Here is a 19,511-nt window from a genome sequence, read left to right as displayed (position 1 = left end):
GAGGCGGCACCCTGAGGGGTGTAAAGGTCCTCTGTTACGCCGATGACACGCTGGTCTTGGCGCAGCAGAGGACCTATCGGGAGGCGGCGGTCCCTGCGACTGCTGCAGTGGCGGAGGTAGTCGGCCGCATAAGGCGGCTGGGATTGGAAGTCGCCCTGACCAAGTCCGAGGCAATCTACTTCCATGCTCCTCGAAAGGGCCCACCGGCAGATGCCCACATCGTCGTCGGTGGCGTCAAGATTGACGTTGCCCGGAGCATGAAGTACCTCGGACTTGTTCTGGATGGTCGGTGGAGTTTTCGGGGCCACTTTACATCTTTGGCCCCGAAACTGTTGAAGGCAGCGGCGGCACTGGCGCGCCTTTTGCTCAATGTGGATGGGCCGAGCGCCTCTAGCCGTCGGCTGTACACCGGAGTGGTCAGGTCGATGGCGCTCTACGGTGCTCCCGTATGGGCGGACGCCTTGGATCGGCACAACATCACCCTGCTGCGACGTGCGCAGAGGGTGATGGCCATCCGGGCGATACGGGGGTACCGGACCATCTCTGGTGAAGTGGCGTGCGTACTGGCTGGAGTCATGCCATGGGATCTGGATGCTCGTTCTCTGGCGTCGGTCTATTGCCGGCGTCGAGGCCTAGTGTCCGGGGAACCGGCAAGCCAGGCACGCACTGAGGAGGCGCGGGAAGCCGCGGTAGAATTGTGGGAATTCCGGCTGGCGACACCATCTGCCGGCCGGTTGACGATCGAGGCGGTTCGTCCAGTATTCCGCCAGTGGTTAGCGCGGCGTCACGGCGTCCTAACCTTCCGCATGACACAGGTGCTCACGGGGCATGGCTGCTTCGGGGGTTACCTGTGTCGGATCGCCGGAAGGGAGCCCGACGCTCGCTGCCATCACTGCGACGACTGCCTCGATGAGGCGGCCCAGCACACGTTGGAGGTGTGCTCAGCCTGGGCGTCTCAACGTCGCGCTTTGCGCGACGTCATAGGGGACGACCTTTCCCTGCCGGCCGTGGTCAAGGCTATGGCCGGCAGCGAGACGTCGTGGGACGCGGTCTCATCCTTCTGCGAGGCAGTGGTGCTCGAGAAGGAGTCGGCGGAACGGGCGAGGGAGGCTTTTGCCGAAGTCGCCATCCGCCGGATGGAGGAGGAGACCGGGTCGCCGGAGGGCGGCACACGACCGCCGCCTTCCGCCCTAATGTGCCAGAGGGCGGTCAGCTTGGGGAAGCTGGCCGCCTACCAACCTGGCCCGAGTAGGCGCGCGCAGGTTGCTCCCGCGCGCTACTCAGAGCAGGCCGTCGAGGGTGCCCACACACCCTTGACTCCGCGACGTGCCTAGCAGGCTCCCGCCGCCGCGTTTCGTGGACGATTATAGTCCCCGCGTCTCGCGGCCAGTGGCGGTCGAGGAGGAGCATCGTGAGGTTTTAGTGGGTATTGGGATTGGCCTTCAGCCGGTCCACGAGTCCCACATAACCCGCTCGAGTCCCCACTCGGGCCGGTATCCGTAAAAGGATTACAGTTACAGTTTTAAACAAATAATTTCAAATAAAATAACATAAGATATTATTATCTATCCCTACCCAAAATCGACATAATATTACTAGTTAGACAACAAACTTATCTTCGCATTTTTACTCCTTGTATTTCTGCGGCGATAAAATCACTATTATTCGATAAATAATCGGTAAACATAAATCCATCTATTACGGGTAGGTTATACGATTGCCCTTTTTCGAATCCCTCATCCATTTTAATTAATTGGATTAACACTTTAACACAGGTAAGTATCAAACAAACAAAGTACTGCGCGAGATCTTCTAACTATTACCGGCGACTACCGAGTTGCAAGACCTGTGACGTCACCGCCGACCGCGGGACTGATAGCGGCATTTAAAATTTTTGCAAACTTCAAATGCCTGTAAAATCATAACTACTTGGTTTTTTTTAATGAAACAAAAACTAGTGTATTAGTATACGTAAAAACATTACTGTAACGAACTTTGAAGAAGTATTTCATACCTATTACCATTCCTCATTGGACTATATCATGTTACAAAACTTGTTCCTATGCTTGTTGATTAGTAATTAATAAAGCTTAATTTTGGAAATTAAGCTTCTCAAGGAAGGGAGATGTAAGCACGGTATCGGTTGCTTAGTTGAGAGATGGCGCCACTGTCAATGAGCATTGGAGATAGACGCTTGCCGTGGCTGCCATTTTTTAAATAGATGTTCCTAACAAACTTTTCTTTTAAATTATTTGAATATAAGAATTAATGTCAATTATAATTATTTCTTGTGTGTGATTCAGTGCAATCATTGATAAAAGCATTAAGAAGAGTATAAGTGCATGGACATTTAATTGTCGATTCTCTTTTTTTAGGTTAGAAGTTTTATTGTTAATTTTTCATTGAGTTTTATATTTGTATAAGAATAATGTAATATTTAATAAATAAATCTCTTTTTTTAGATCAATCTCATTGTGTTGTGCATTATCTAATATTAAGAACCAATCATATATGTATATAACAAAAATAACGATCCTCATTTACTCGAAGCGTCATTTTTCTTAAATTTGAATATGTCGTGTTCCCAATGTCTGCAATGTCAGTTGTAATGTAAAATATTAAATTGATATAAAATTATAATTAAACTAACAAATCACCTGGAGTAAAAGCTTTTAATGTTGTTTTCTGTATTTATTGCAGGTGAGGCTATTTTTTTACTTATGTACCATTAAAATAGAAATAAAATTTTAAATAAACTGTATTTATTGCAGAAACCCAACTTGAGTTTTTATTTCGAAAAGTGGAATAATTAACATTATTATAAAACAACATTATTGTGAATACTTCGGAAAAAAATGGAAAAACTAAGGTTTGATTTTAAAATGCAAGGAGCGTCAGATGGAAAAACAACATTATTGTGCCTAACCTCAATCGGCACACTGTATGGTCGTTCTTTTGCAATACCAGATGAATACTAACCAACAAGTTTACACAAAGAATTGATACCGTCACAAGTATATGGCAGAGTGAAAAACACATTGGTAAAAAGAAATCAATTCCGAAAAGTTTGGATAACCTGAACAGAAAAAATGAAAAAGGTTTATTTTGATGAGGAAGATAATTTATTATTTGAAAATCATATTTAGAGGAGATTCAAGAAAATGAAGCTAAAATATCTACTGCAAACACTTCAGAAGACACAGTAAAGAAGCTGTTAGATAAAGTTTTAGAATCGAAAGAACAAACTTCTGAACTTAAAAACTTAAACAAAGTTGCTAATGATTTTATGATTGACAAATTTGATAAAAAAACCTCTAATGCCAGCTAATGGATTAACCAATTTGAAAAAGAATGTGATCGCTGTCTAGTGGTAGAAGATAGGAAAAAAAATTAAATCTTGAAGTTTTTCCTTGAAAAATGTAGTGCTGACTGGTACACTTGCATGATTTTAAAATATTCTATAGAATTAGAATGGAACAACTGGAAAAGAATATTTATTGAAACTTTTGGGAATAAAGGTTGGTCTCCTATTAGATATGCTTTTAACTTCAAATATGAATATGGTTCCTTGCGTGAATATGCCCTGAAAAAAGAAAAGTTACTACTTCAAATTAGAAAATCCATGGATACGGAAACATTGATTGATCTTATCGCTATTGGATTACCAAATTATGTATCAGACAAGATTGACCAAGAAACACTTCAAGAGACTCAAGATCTTTCCAATGAAATAAATAAATTAGAGCATCTTGTCAAGAAAAATTTTAATGAAAAAAAAGGAAAATCTTTCTTTGATAGCAAACAAAAGAAATATGAAGACAAAAATCCATGTGAAATATGTGAAAAGGCAAACAAAGGGAAGCGTTTTCATTCTGAATCAATTTGCTGGTTTAGAGAAAAAGAGGACATAAACAAGAAAATAGGATCATTTAAATCTGTTAATAATTCAGAATTGGAGGTGGAATTAAATACAGAGGATCCAAAAAACTAGAAGTACCACCATTAATAACAATCAAGCTATTACTAAATGACACATTAGAAATTTCTGGTATTTAGACTCAGGTTCAAACGTGTCGTTGATAAATGCAAAATTATTAAAACTTAAAGAAAAAAACATGGTAGATTTACAGAAAATAAGCTTGAAAACTATTAATGGTGCAGGAAAAACAAAAGGTATGATAACCTTAAAAGTGAAAATTTACAATATTGAGAAAATTATCAAAGTTTTTGTTGTAGAGAGTGAGAATTTCAGCTATGATTTTTTGCTTGGTCTGGACTGTATTAAAAAGTTTAAAATGATCCAGACTGAAGATCTAAGGATTATTCAGAATAAAGATTTCCAAAAACAGGGAAATGAAATTTACTTTAATACAGAGGCTGAGAATCACACAAATATCAATATTCCTGTTTTGTCGAGTGACATAAAAGGAAAAACAAACGATCAGAGAAAATATGAAGTTAACTTCAACAATCATTTGAATACTGATGAATTTGAGATAATAGTCAATCATTTAGATATGTATGAACAGTCTGAAATTGACAAGTTGTTAAATAAATATAAATCAGTATTTGCCAGAGATAAATATGACATTGGAACTGTTAAGGATTATGAGGCGCACATTGATCTAATGGAAGAAAAATACTGTTATAAACGGCCATACAGGTGCACGTTCGAAGATAGGAAAGAGATAGAAGTCAAGTAGCAAAATTATTGGAAAAAGGCCTTATTGAGGAGTCATACAGCCCTTTCGCTGCTCCAGTTACTCTTGCATTTAAGAAAGAGGAAAATAAAAAAACAAGAATGTGTATAGACTTCAGAGAACTAAATAAAATTATAACCTCTCAAGCACAACCGTTTCCACTGATTGAGGATTTAATAGTAAAAAGTGTAAACTGCGAATATTTTACAACTTTGGATATAAATTCTGCGTTCTGGTCAATTCCCCTAAGGATTCAAGATAGACCTAAAACAGCATTTGTAACACAGGAAGGGCACTTTCAGTGGACTTGCCTTCCTTTTGGATTAAAAACAGCGCCAGCAATTTTCCAAAGAATATTAAATAATATAATAAGAAAATACAAACTTTCAGATTTTGCAGTATGTTTCATCGACGACATATTAATCTTCTCACAAAATTTTACCCAGCATATACATCACCTTTCAAGACTATTGGAAGCAATTCATAAGGAGGGATTTAGACTGAAATTTTCAAAATGCTCATTTGCAAAGAATCACCCAAAATACTTAGGACATATTATTGAAAAGAACTCGGTAAAACCACTGAAAGATTACTTAATTGCAGTAAAAAACTTTCCAGCTCCAGAAACAAGAACAAACGTAAGACAATTTCTTGGAAAAATCAACTATCACCATAAATTCACCCCACGCCTGGCACAAATCTCAGACCCATTACATAATCTTCTGAGGAAGAATGTAAGATTTGTTTGGTCGAAAGAATGTCAAGAGTCATTTGAGAAAATTAAAACATTGCTTTGTTCGGAACCAGTTCTAAAAATTTTTGACCCAAATGTTCCAATTACAATTTATACTGATGCTAGTATCAAATGGGTTGGAGCTGTGTTGAAGCAAGAAGATGAAAATAAAATTTATAAAGCTGTAGGATATTTTTCTAGGAAGTTGTTGAAGCACAAAAGAAAAAAAAAGCAATATACCTGGAATGCTTAGCCATAAAAGAAGCAGTGAAATATTGGCAACATTGGCTATTTGGAAAACAATTTACCGTATACACGGATCACAAACCTTTGGAAAACTTGAACATAAAATCTAGGACAGATGTAGAATTAGGAGACTTAACATACATCACAATATGATTTCAAAATAAAATACAAACCTGGAAAATTGAATCAAGAAGCAGACTGCCTAAGCAGAAATCCAGTTTTAGAACCGAATGATAATACAGACGACATCTTGGAAGTCGTAAATCTAATAAGTCTCGAAGACATTAAAAAGGACTAGAATAAGAACATCAACTTGAAAGAAAAGAAAAAAATATTATATTAAAAAATGACATTATTACAAAAAGTTAAAAAGACAAGAAAAAATTATACTATCTGAGGACCTCAGTAAAATATTGATAAAAGATATACACAACACTTATTGTCACTTGGGAAGATCGCAAATGATCAATAAGATAACTCCATTTTATTCAGCGACAAATATGATAATGAATATCACCATATGATTTCAAAATAAAAAAACTGATTGTGACAAGACTGTGCAACCTCTGCTTTTGCTCCGGAATCTTCCCAGATGCTCTTAAGCGCTCCATTGTCACACCTGTTTTCAAGAGTGGGGACAGAACGGAAGTCAATAATTACAGGCCTATATCCGTTTTAAGTTCTATATCAAAGGTCATAGAAAAACTACTTAACGCCAGACTAATTAGGTACCTAGATAAATACAGGATCCTGTCTCGCTCCCAATACAGATTCAGGAAAGGCTTATCTACGCAAGATGCTATCATAGAAATAGATAAAGGTAAAAAAGGCTTGGCCATATTTCTTGATCTAAAGAAAGCCTTCGACACCATATCTGTCCCCATTCTTGTCAGTAGGTTGGAACGCATTGGTATAAGAGGTACAGCGCTATCACTTTTTACTAGCTACCTACAAAATAGGAGCCAAAAAGTAAAAATCCATGGGTACTACAGCGATGAGTGCGAGGTGATATACGGCATGCCGCAGGGGAGTGTCCTTGGTCCAACGTTATTCTTAATATATATTAATGAATTGTGTAATCTTGAATGCGCTGGGGGAAGGATATTCTCTTATGCGGATGACACTGCCATAGTATTCACTGCAGGATCATGGTCCGAAGTTGAAAGAGTGGCAAATAAAGTTTACAGATGGCTGACAGATAACCTGCTTACCATTAATATACAGAAAACTAATTATGTCTGCTTCTCGACGTACCAAAATTTTCAACCAAAGTCGAATTTTGTAATAAGAATTCATAATTGATTACATCAGGATAGTCTGACTTGCAACTGTCCCTCGATAGAAAAGGTTAGCTTTACCAAGTACTTGGGTGTCATCATTGATCAAAGGTTGAGTTGGCATCCACATCTTGAATTGTTAATGAGTAGGGTGCGTAAGCTTATTTGGATCTTTAAATCACTCCGACATATTATGGATAGGAAATTATGTACTAAGATTTATGTTGCCTTAGCACAATCCGTCATCACATACTGTATACCTGTTTGGGGTGGAGCGACTAAATCTAACTTTATAGACCTGGAACGTGCCCAGCGATCTCTGATAAAAGTGATCTGTTTTAAGTCCTATAGATTCCCAACAGACCATTTATACATCTTCAGTGATTTGTTATCAGTTAGGCGGCTTTATATAATTAACCTAATCTTAAAATACCACAAATCGTTGCCGTATAATCCAAAAGTTCTAAGTAAAAGACGACATGACATCGTAGCACGCGTCCACTCTGTTCGTACAGCTTTTGCTAAGAGGCAGTACGAATGTCAGTCACCTTTCTTATACAATAAAATTAATAAACAAGTAAATATTTACCCTATGACCTTATTCATGTGTAAAATTACCCTAGATAAATGGCTGAAAAAACTTACGTTTGAAGAAGTTGAGCTTCTCTTACGTAGAATTGTCTAATTCCGGCTTAAATTGTAATGCACACACACACTCACATACACATATATATATATATATATATATATATATATATATATATATATGTAGTGGTCATCGCGACCTTGAACGTTTGACCCACTTTCTGTCGCAAGACTCACGCGGCGAGCGCTGCGCGTACGCCGGTGACGAGTCCGCATAGCTACCGCGACGGCGAACGCACGCCCCTTTCGCGCTTCACGCTAATTCGTTATCCAAGTTATTGTATTGTGTTTGAATAAACTCTATTTGTATTCAGATATCGTGGACTTATTATTTCAATCTTTAATAATAGTTTTGAATAATAACTTAACCATAAAACTATATATATATATATCCAGCTCCAGCGCCAGCGCCATCTGTTGGCGTTCGACAGAGTTAGTGTTTTGCATCGTTATGGAAGGGGCGAGTCGAGGCGTGGCCGACGGACATCGACTCACTTTGTGTTTGGCAGTCGGCCGGTGCAGACGACACTGAAACTGTCCCGCGTTCCTCTGTTAAATTTAGCGGTTGACGGTTTAGTAATTTTAATTTTTTTTAATTTTTAATTGTTACTATGGTCGGTATTAGTAAACACAAGTATACAGTACCGAACAAATTCTATATTGTGTAGTATTAACGATTGCCCTCTTGAGATATTATTGTCGCGAGATTTTAAATCGAGAGTTTTTCTGTAAACATAACTGTGACTGACATTTGGTTAGACGGCAATCTGTGTAAATTCAGTGAATAACGATAGTGTACATAGTGTAGGTAGAGTTGACTTTGACTGACATCTCAGCTGACCATTACTGGCAATGACCAATTGAAATTTTTAGAAACCTTAGGTCGATATTCAGAATTTTTCATAGTTGGTTTTCCAACGACTCAAGTATTGGTTCGAATGTTCGAATTGGTTCGAATCGCACAGTACAGCGGAGTTCATATAGAATGTCGGCGGATGAACGTGACATTATACGCGACAGAGTTAAAGAACGGTTACACGTGAATATCATTAGGCCGAGCTGTTCTCCTTTCGAAAGTCCAGCTTTATTAGTAAAGAAGTATGACGTTCAGATCGTATCCATATTGACTATAGCGAGTTTAACAATAATACCATCCCGGACAGTTATCCGCTTCCATTGATTACTGATCAAACTTCACGTTTTCAGGGTGCCAATTATTTTTTGAAACTCTATAGCGCAAGCGGTTTTCATTTGATCACAGTAAACGAAAATTCTATAGACAGTACTGCTTTCATAACAGCTGAAGGGCAGTTTGAATTCTTGACTGTGCCTTTTGGTCTGATGAATTCAATTTCGATTTTTCAGAGGACAATTGTGATCGTGTTGCGTGATTTGGTTCGCGTTTGCGTGGTGGTGTATTTTGAGGACATTTTAATTGTCTCAACCGATTTAGCGGTCCAGTATGGGAGGATTTAATGCAGTGTTGGAAGCTGTGACAAGGGCTGGTTTCTCTTTGAACCTAGTGAAGTGTTCCTTCTTTAGAACGAGGGTGGTGTACTTGGGGTTTGAAGTGGAGGCTAGTCAGGTCTCTATCGCCTCCGGAGACTGTGATTAAGTTGTGGCAGTTAGTCGGATTAGCTTCCTATTTCCGTCAGTTTTGAACCTGTTGTTCGTCTCGTGTGTCTTTGATGTGTATCATTGATTTGTATCATTGATGTGTAGTAGTGAGGTATAGATTGACGTTGACATTGACGAAATTCGTTAAGTAGCATCAGACATTTTTACAAAGTGTGCGGAATATGGTAGGTCCCGTTTTGATATGACAAAAACGAAAGTTAGTAAGTTTTCTGTTGGCGTATTGTTAATATTGTAAAGTTAATAACTGTAAAAATTAGATCCAAAATTTAAAGGTTCATTTAAGGTTGTCAAAGTTTTGGAGTGTGATCGTTACAAAAGCTGTAAATTGTAAACGTCTTGTAACGTTCAAATTTGCTTACGATAGGTTGAGGAAAATGCCAGTAAGTCACGTACCCGACGAAATCAATGTGTAATTTATGATGTTGTTGATGATAATGATGGTGTTCAAGCTTAAGTAGTTAGAGAGACTCGAGTAAATGGTTCTATCGGCCGTAATGTGTTCGACCGTACCAGTAGTTATTTCGTAGTCGTAGCCCGGTAGAAATCGGTATCTCTTGGGGCAACTCAAGTAGTCCGTGGGTGCGCGGTGTGCGTTTAACTCTGGCGGAGGTCGTGGTCTGTAGAGACCGTAGCGTGTTGTCGCAGGTGTGACATACACGGGCTATCCACGCGGTGGATATGCGTATTGAGAGGTTTTCGACCGCACTGAGGTCGGGGTCTGCAGAGACCGTAGCGTGTCGTCGCAGAGGTGACGTACACGGGCGATCCACTCGATGGATATGCGTATTGATATGTGAGAGAGAGAGAGCAATGTGATTGCTGTTCGGCTAAAGAGCCGTGGCGTTAGAGGTCTTTACTCGGAGGGTTTTGTTAATTTGATTGTAACTTGTTGCTGAAGTAAAGTGAAGTAAAGTAAAGTAAAGTGAAGTTATGATGATGTCGATGGTACATAGCTGTGGTATTTGTATAGTGATTAGTTACAATTACGATCCAGATTAGTGTCAAGTTGTAGTGTCGAGTTGATCTGGTGTCGAGCTGATCTGGTGTCGAGTTGATCTGGTGTCGAGTTGATCTGGTGTCGAGTTGATCTGGTGTCGAGTTGATCTGGTGTCGAGTTGTTCTGGTGTCAAGTTGTTCTGGTATAAAGTTCTGGTATAAGGTCCAGGTATAAGGTCCAGGTATAAGGTTCAGGTATAAAGTTCATGTATAAAGTTCAGGTATAAGGTTCTGGTATACAATTACTAGTGTAATTACTAGTGTACGTATATTACAATTCTAGTGTACGGTTCTGGAAGTTGGTTGGTAAGGTTCTGGTGTAGGTTGGCCGAGCGGTACGAGGTACTGTTGTAGCGTTTTCTTCTAGGCTTACCAACACACGAGGACGTGTGCTAGCAGGATGGCCGTGTCGGAATTAGTAGAACTGAGGTGGTTCCGGAACGCCAGCGCCATCTGTTGGCGCTCGACAGAGTTAGTGTTTTGCATCGTTATGGAAGGGGCGAGTCGAGGCGTGGCCGACGGACATCGACTCACTTTGTGTTTGGCGGTCGGCCGGTGCAGACGACACTGAAACTGTCCCGCGTTCCGTGCTGTGTATCTACCTACTGGGATAGCGATAGCTGCTTTCTTGTGAATTGATTACGGTGTTGAAATACATTCGTAATATCACAAATTGTGTTTACTCATGCCAACATTATCCACTGAAGCCCACAGTAGATCGGGTACTCAAAAACTATGTGCGAGGGAAATCCACCCAACTCCGACATATATATATATATATATATATATATATATATATATATATATATATATAATTACTCATACACAACACATACTCACTCAAACATACACACACGCACACACACTCAAAACACACACACACTACACTGCTGTATTTCCTTTCAATCCACCACCTTAGGATACCGTAGGTATTATGTACAATAACTAGCTGGTGTCCGATATGGGAGTTGCGAGATACTCCCAACACAAGTGTCTTCTGACCACTTACCGGGAGTTCTCAGTGTAATAATTTGTATGTGATATTTCTAAATAAAGATTTTTTATTATTATTATTATTAATATCAAAAATGTTTGTGATAGTTGTTCTACGTGTCTAAAAAACAAGTCAAGGAAAAAAACAAAATATGGGTTCTTATCACATTTAGGTCCAGCTACCTACCCATTTGAAATTATGTCCATTGATACCATTGGTGGATTTGGGGGATCGCGATCAACAAAAAAATATTTACACCTTTTAGTTGATCATTTTACCAGGTATGCATATATTTTAACGTCGAAAAACCAAACCGCCAATGACTTTATAAAACTCACTACGAAAGTAACGGAAAGTAACAATATAGGAACAATACTAACAGACCAATACCCAGGTATTAACTCAATAGAGTTTAAAAAATATTTAAAGGAAAAGGATATACAGATTATTTTTACTGCTGTAGACGCCCCATTTTCAAATGGGCTTAATGAAAGATTAAATCAAACTCTGGTAAATAAAATAAGGTGCAAAACAAATGAGAACAATAAAAATAATAAAAAAGCATGGACACCAATGGCTCAAGAGTGTGTTAGACGATACAATGAAACGGAACACACTTTCACTGGATTCGCTCCTAAATACTTAATGGAAGGTGAAAGTGTCAATATCTTGCCCAACGAATTGAAGACAAATTGTACAAATGAAGACCTACAAAGAGATAGAGAATTAGCTTATGAAAACACAAAAAAATCCCATAATCAAAATGCAGAACTATACAGCAAACATAGGAAAGAAATAACATTGGATGCCGTAGACTTCGTGTATGTGGAAAATGGAAATCGTCTTAATAGGAAAAAGCTAGATGAAATAAGAATCGGACCATACAAAATCCTAAAGAAAATCTCCAATTCAATCTATGAGGTTGACACCGGACACATGAAAACAGAATCAAACCTTTTTCATATAGCGAAACTAATTCCAGCAACTGACGACATGATTTGACGAACAGTCACATAAATATTATGTGATTGTTCTCCTTCGAGGGGGGAGATATAAGAAAAATAACGATCCTCATTTACTCGAAGCGTCATTTTTCTTAAATTTGAATATCTCGTGTTCCCAATGTCTGCAATGTCAGTTGTAATGTAAAATATTAAATTGATATAAAATTATAATTAAACTAACAAATCACCTGGAGTAAAAGCTTTTAATGTTGTTTTCTGTTTTTATTGCAGGTGGGGCCATTTTTTTTACTTATGTACCATTAAAATAGAAATAAAATTTTAAATAAACTGTATTTATTGCAGAAACCCAACTTGAGTTTTTATTTCGAAAAGTGGAATAATTAACATTATTATATGTAATATCTTTTTACCAGTCTTTTTATACAAGAATTCTAATAAAAATACTTAAATAAGAGGTTCTTAAGAAAGAATTATAAAACAGTTAACTGTTACCAATTTTTCAGATACTTTCTATCAACACACAGAAAGTATTTAATAAAAAATATTTTAAATCAACTTTTTAAATTATGACTTGTTAGGATGTTTTTCAGCTACTTTGAATTTCTGTAGTGACAAACTTAGATTATATTATTTATTCATATATATATATAATTCGACAAGGAATAATAAAAGTTTCAATACTAATTGCGGAATTTAATTAAAAGACATGTTACATAGGCTTCAGGTCCATTAACAATTTATTAACTTTTTGGAGGCAATTTATTGGAGTTAGTGACTTATCTTTAGTTTTTGTTTTTATTGTGTCTGCTATATTACTATACAATATGAATATATTATTGTTGAATATATTGTTGGACAAACAAAATATTTTATTTATTTATTCTGGTAAGTAATAGTATAGTAAGTATATAAGATCAGAATTCCAAGCTCATCTTATTGAAGGTTAAATTTACAAATTGAGTTAATTTAAAGTTTTCTTATCAAACAGAATGAAAAATGTTTTATTTTATTAAATATTTACTACTGGTAATTTTATTAAATAAATTGCTTATGAGATATCTAATAAACATTTAAATATAATGAATAATTTCGGCCTTTATTTACAATGAATTTCTCATGAATTTTAAATAATGTTTTTTGTCAATAGTATTTCATTTGACATGTGTTAGGTTTACTTATTTAAATGATGCTGCTGTTAACCTCTCCATGTCTAATATTAAACCAATAAGACGTTTTATAGGGTTCAGCAAGGGACTTTCGTAAGTCATGATTTTGTTTTGCGAACTGTCAGATTTAGTAAATGAATGAAAATGAACTGAAAATCTTATTTTAGTAGCAGAGCTTTGAGAGAGGTGTGGTTAAAACATGTAATACCTCTTGATGAGAAATGGTAAATAAAACGAACATATCGATTGTTCAGCCAGAATACCTGAGCATAGGCATATAGCATTACTTTCACAGACTTAAGTATCATATGTAATGAACGGTCAGGTTAGCCGAACGGATTATGAGCGTCTTGCTCGGAGCTTGTTCATTTGTATATTCTGATGGTCAGATCAAATAAGTTTACTTTATGTCATATTTGTACAATATATGAAGTGAATGAATTTATCCATTTATTATATACAAATCAATGTGTTCATTAATTAAAAGCTTTTATTTTACTATCTATAAATGAATTGAGATGAGAATGACGTATTATTTAGAGGTATTAAAATAATAAAAGTTATGCAATAGGAAATTAAATGGATCTATACAGTGTTGCTAATACGATTTAACGGAATTTATAAAATATATAAAATTCATGAATCTATTCAAAATACAAATTAAAGTGTCATTACTATTGAGTATAATGATATGTTCTGGAAAATGTGTAGTTGAAATATTGCTGTTGAAAATGCCATATTATTAAAATGTTACATTTAAAGATTACACCAATAAACTGATTTTTATTAAATATATTTTCGTATATGGTGTTATTTATATATTATATTTCATATATTATGTTATTGATATATTATATATACATAATATGTTTTCATAAAATATATAAATATTTTATCTATCCGCTGGTCGATCACATACTTGGCATCAGCTGGTCGCACTGGCAGCGGGTGAGTGCGGTTGATGTGTCTATGTATGTGGCTCACGTATTTTATGTATATATAGCCGCTGGTCGGTCACACATTTGGCATCAGCCGTCTCGTTGGCAGCGGATGAATGTGGTTGGTGTGTCTATGTGTGTGGCTCATGACTCTGACATTAAATTTTACTTATATGCTATATGGTGATATGTATATATTTTATAGTTATATATATACTTCTATTATTATTACTTTCATATTTATATTATCGTAAGGTCTACAAGTGGATTTGATGATTAAATGTTGAGATGTACCTATAACGTCGGGGACGAAGTTGAGTCAGTTTGGCCGTAATAGCCTTATGGAATTAATGATAATAAAATAAATAATACATATATGATTGTTATCATAAATAATGTTTTGTATTGGACATTTGACACTTGTCATTGATTTGGCGTTTAAAATATCCGTCTATGATTTGGTGATAAATTAAAGGATTACTATAGAATTATGATTATATTAAATAGATTTATAAAGTTAATGATAATTATAATAAATAATATTTTATAATTAATAATTGACACTTGTCTAGGATTTATAGTTTGATACATCTGCCTATGATTTGCTGGCTGGTGATAGAAAACAATGTAATTACGATAATATTTGACTTATAGCATTATTGAAAATGTATTAAATATCCTCGGCTATCTTCATTATAAATGTTAAGAGATTTATCTATACTAATATAATAAAGCGGAAGAGTTTGTTTGTTTGTTTGTTTGTTTGTTTGTTTGAACGCTAAGATCTCTGGATCTACTGGTCCGATTTACTTTGTTTTTGTTTTGTATGAAAGCTGCATTCTTCAGAAGTGCTATAGGCTATATAACATTACATTACACATATAAACTAATATATTTTAAAGTACTTTCTAATTTGACATGCAATTTATTCTGCCATGTTAATAACAACCGTCGTCGCTACGCGACCGCTACCGTGACATTTTGATATTCATCCTTATGAAAATAAATATAATAGTCACTTTTAGCATTTTATCTAGATTGAAATTATAGTTTACTGTATAGCATTTTAATAAATAATTAAGGAGATGTCACTGATTCGAAATGACCTAGCCTACGGGCGGCACAGTATGACCGACGCGAAAATATTCTAATAGATTAAGCAGGCGTAGTTGCGTCCGGGTGCACTAGTCATTAATATAATCAATTATTGTTGTAATTGCAAATGTGGTAAGTATAGTACAGGTAAATTATATATATTTATCAGTATAAATAATTTATGAATCACCCCAGTAGCTGGAGCAGTGAAAGGCGAGTGTTGTTATAACGTTTAACGTTATAACAACACTCGCCTTTCACTGCTTGTAGGCTTCAGGGTACCCTTAAGGGTACCCTGAAGCCTACAATTGTGGTTACAAGTCCACGGCACTGCTCCAAGCTTCAGATCATTTAAAAGGTAACATAACGTTACTTATTACCATTCGCTTCTGATGTTGGTTTGATACGACAATCCTATAATTCATTCAGACAATTATTCTAATTTATCTCAATTTATATTATCTACTATCATGATTCTAACACGCTCATCAACGAAACCCACCTGCCACCTGACTTCTCTGCCAACCTGCCTGGGTTCCACACTCTGCGGCTGGACACCCTATATAGAGGGCTCCTCATCGCCGTCCGCAGAGGGATTGTCTTCTCGCTGCTGCCCGACCTCGGCACCCAGTCCTTTCAATCGCTGGGTGTCGAGATTCATCATGCCTCCAAGCCTCTGAGGCTCTTCCTGGCTGGACCTGACCAGCCCACCCACTACCACTTCGCTGACTGCCACCCGCCCACCACCATCGACCTGGCGGTGTATCGAGGCCTGGAAGCCGTGGACCTCGAGACGCTGCCCGATGGAAGGAGGGCCTGGTCATCATGCTCCCTAAGGCTGGCAAAAACACCCGCCACGCCGACGCCTACCGGCCCATCACCCTATTGAGCTCGCTAGCCAAACTGTTCGAGAAGCTTCTCCTTCCGCTTCTCCTGCCGCACCTCCATCCGCGGCAAGAACAGTTTGGCTTTCGCAGTGGCCACTCCACCACTCTCTAGGTGGCCAGGGTGCTACACTTCGCTGTAGCAGCAGTTAACAGGAAGGAGAGTGCTGCTGCAGCCTTCCTCGACGTGGCCAGCGCGTTCGACCGCGTCTGGCACCCGGGGCTCTTTCTCAAGGTGCTCCGCGCTGGCACCCCGCATCACATAGCGACCACCATTGCCGCCTGAACGGACGCTCCTTCTCTGTGAGGGTCGAGCATGCCCGCTCCTCCTCTCCCCTGCGCTCTACTCTTGGTACACCGACGACGTGCCAGCCGCAGAGGACACGATGCTCGCCCTTTACGCCGACGACGTGGCCCTACTCACCAAGAGCCTCAATGCCAAACATGCCGCCGTCAAGCTCCAGCGAGCGCTTAATCTGCTGCCGAACTGGCTCGCGGAGTGGAGGCTCTCGCTCAACGTGGCTAAGACCCAGATCATCTCATTTGGGTGCCACCGGAGCCTGCCTCCTCTGCTGAGCTTGCAGGGCCAGCAGACCTCCTGGAAGCCTACCGCGACATACCTCGGCGTCGTGGTTGACCGGCGGCTCACGATGATAGGACACGTGAAGAAGGCCGCGAACGCGGCAAAAGCGGCGCTGCACTTGCTGCGCCCCCTCTTCCGGTCTCGTGTCCCCCTCCGACTGAAGCTCGCGTTATACAAGACGTACGTCAGGCCGCATCTCACCTACGCCACCCCGGCGTGTATATATATTGTATATGTTATTTTAAGACATCAATATATATTATATATGTATATTATTATGTATTAGTCTATTATATTACTTTATTTATTGTACTATTTTATAAATATTTGTGTATTAAGTTTATGTATTAGGATAAAATATTATTTACGTATGTTTATTTATTTGCACCACCCACTATTTGTTTTAAATTTTGTCTCCTAACCTCAAGGTTGTCTGGAAGAAATCGCTAATTAGCGATAAGACCGCCTTTGTACTTCACACTTTGTTATTAGCTTATAAGTACTAGATGTAGTTTGTAACTTTGTTTTCTTATGCTTGTGGTGTACAATAAAGTATAAATAAATAAATAAATAAATATGACGGCGCGCTGCTATGTATTAGTTGTAATTATAATTTCGCAATTATTACATTTCGATTTTAATTGGTTTATGTAATGGATTATATTAGAAGAATATTTAAAATGGAGCGGGTAACCCCGAATAAGGTAGTAGGTGTAGCCTCGAGTTATAGCAGATGTCATTGGTTGACAGCTATGGCGTGAGATGTTCACCAATTAACCTATTGGCTCTTAATCTATTGTAATATTGTTAATCTTGTGAGATTTATTGTAAAACTGTTATGTAAACGAGTAATAAGACATTGTGGAATATAAGTGTGACTTTTATTTAAACATCTCTGTTGCTACAACGCCCACAGATGAATAGTGAGAGCCAAGACCGCTATGAGGCCCCTTCTGATGCTTCTACATATGTATAATGCTTTGCTGGGTGGTTTTTGAACTACATTTATGAGACGATGTAAATACAGTCTGTTTTTATCCTTAATTCTATATTACTTACAGTTTATGTTGCATGTTTTTTATTTCCAGACACAACATGGCGAAAATTTACTAAAACACTTGAGGCATATGCATAAAGATTTATATAAAGAAGTCATAGAAATTAATGATAGTCGAAAAAGTCTTGATATATGCAATGAACCGACTTGTGTTTCTGTTCTAAAGGAATGCGGTAATTTGGTAGCCGTTCATGGTAGGCCATTAACAATAGTCAATGATAAAGCAGTTCAAAATTTGCTGACTATGATACCTGAAAACACCATGACAATAAATGCCACAAATGTCAAAGAAAGTGTGCGCTTACTAGCTATGGAAAAAAGATTACAATTATCTAAAATGTTGGAAAATAAAATTATATCTATTAAAGTGGATATTACATCCCTGGCGTGATGCGAGAATCTTTATGGGGATAAATTGTCAGTATATATCAGAGGGACAGATTATATTAAAAAATTTAGGCGTTATTGAGATTTTTCAGCACCATCCTTCGGACCATCTGAAAGAAGAATTATTTTTGCAAAATCTTCAGCGGTTCGGTATTGATTTAGAATTTCATAAAAAAATATACTGCATCACAATAGACAATGGAGCCAATATGGTCAAAATGGGCAAACTTCTTAACGAGATAGACACTGCACATATCATTTCCCAGTTAAATATTTTTTATTTGGAGAATGAAAATTCAGATTGCTATGATGATGTAGAAGAAATATTTACTACACAAATAACGCAAATATTTAGAACACAGTTTACACAAATGACAGGAGAAAATACTAATTATAAAATTGGAATAGTAAGATGTGCTGCACAACGGCTACGAACGCCACAATTTGTAAAAACTTTAAGGGAAACTAACTTTTTTTGAATTGGAGGAAGCAAATAAAATAGCATTGGTAACTATAACGCCCATTCCACATCAACAAATGAACCTCATTAGATGTATTTTTAAAAGAGCCACTTCTTAAGTATACAGAAAATGTTCTAGAATACTGGGAAAGATCACGTCATAAATTTCCACTTTTGTATAAATTATCTTCTATCGTACTAGCAGCATCATTGACTCAAGTTAGTGTATAAAGGTTGTTTTCTTCTCTGAAATTTGACATACTCTCCATGAAGGACGACGTAATTGAAGATTTACTATTTATACACAGTAATAACATTTTTGATAAGTAGCTTGTAAGCTATTAATAAAAATGTAATTAAACTTCATTGAGAAAATGTAATTAACTAATTAGATACCACGACTTTAGTCCTTGGTGCAGTCAGGACTGTATAAAAAAAAAGCATCATTTACTATCCTAAATTACTCAGGCGAGAAAAAGGCTTTTTAAAAATTATTTATTTAATTTTATAAACAACCTTTCTGTTTTAAAGCAACTTGAAGACAGAGAATCTTTATTTAAATTTTATATAATTCAAAACAGTTAAATCAGCAAAATACTAAAACACTATTGTTCGATTCCGCGAGGTGCAAGTGCGGCGTCATGGGAATGTATCCTTATGCTTATGTAACTGGATTCCTGTATTTTTAGTTTTTAATATTGTAGTTTTTTGTTAAAACTGTTTTGCTGGTCACACTAATTGAAAGAA

The sequence above is a fragment of the Heliconius melpomene genome, unplaced genomic scaffold (genome assembly GCF_056956725.1).
Source record: "Heliconius melpomene rosina isolate 202511_hmr_F unplaced genomic scaffold, ASM5695672v1 ptg000026l, whole genome shotgun sequence".
NCBI lineage: Eukaryota > Metazoa > Arthropoda > Insecta > Lepidoptera > Nymphalidae > Heliconius > Heliconius melpomene.
The sequence above is the reverse complement of the archived record's forward strand: the minus strand, read 5'-3'. Positions refer to the sequence as shown.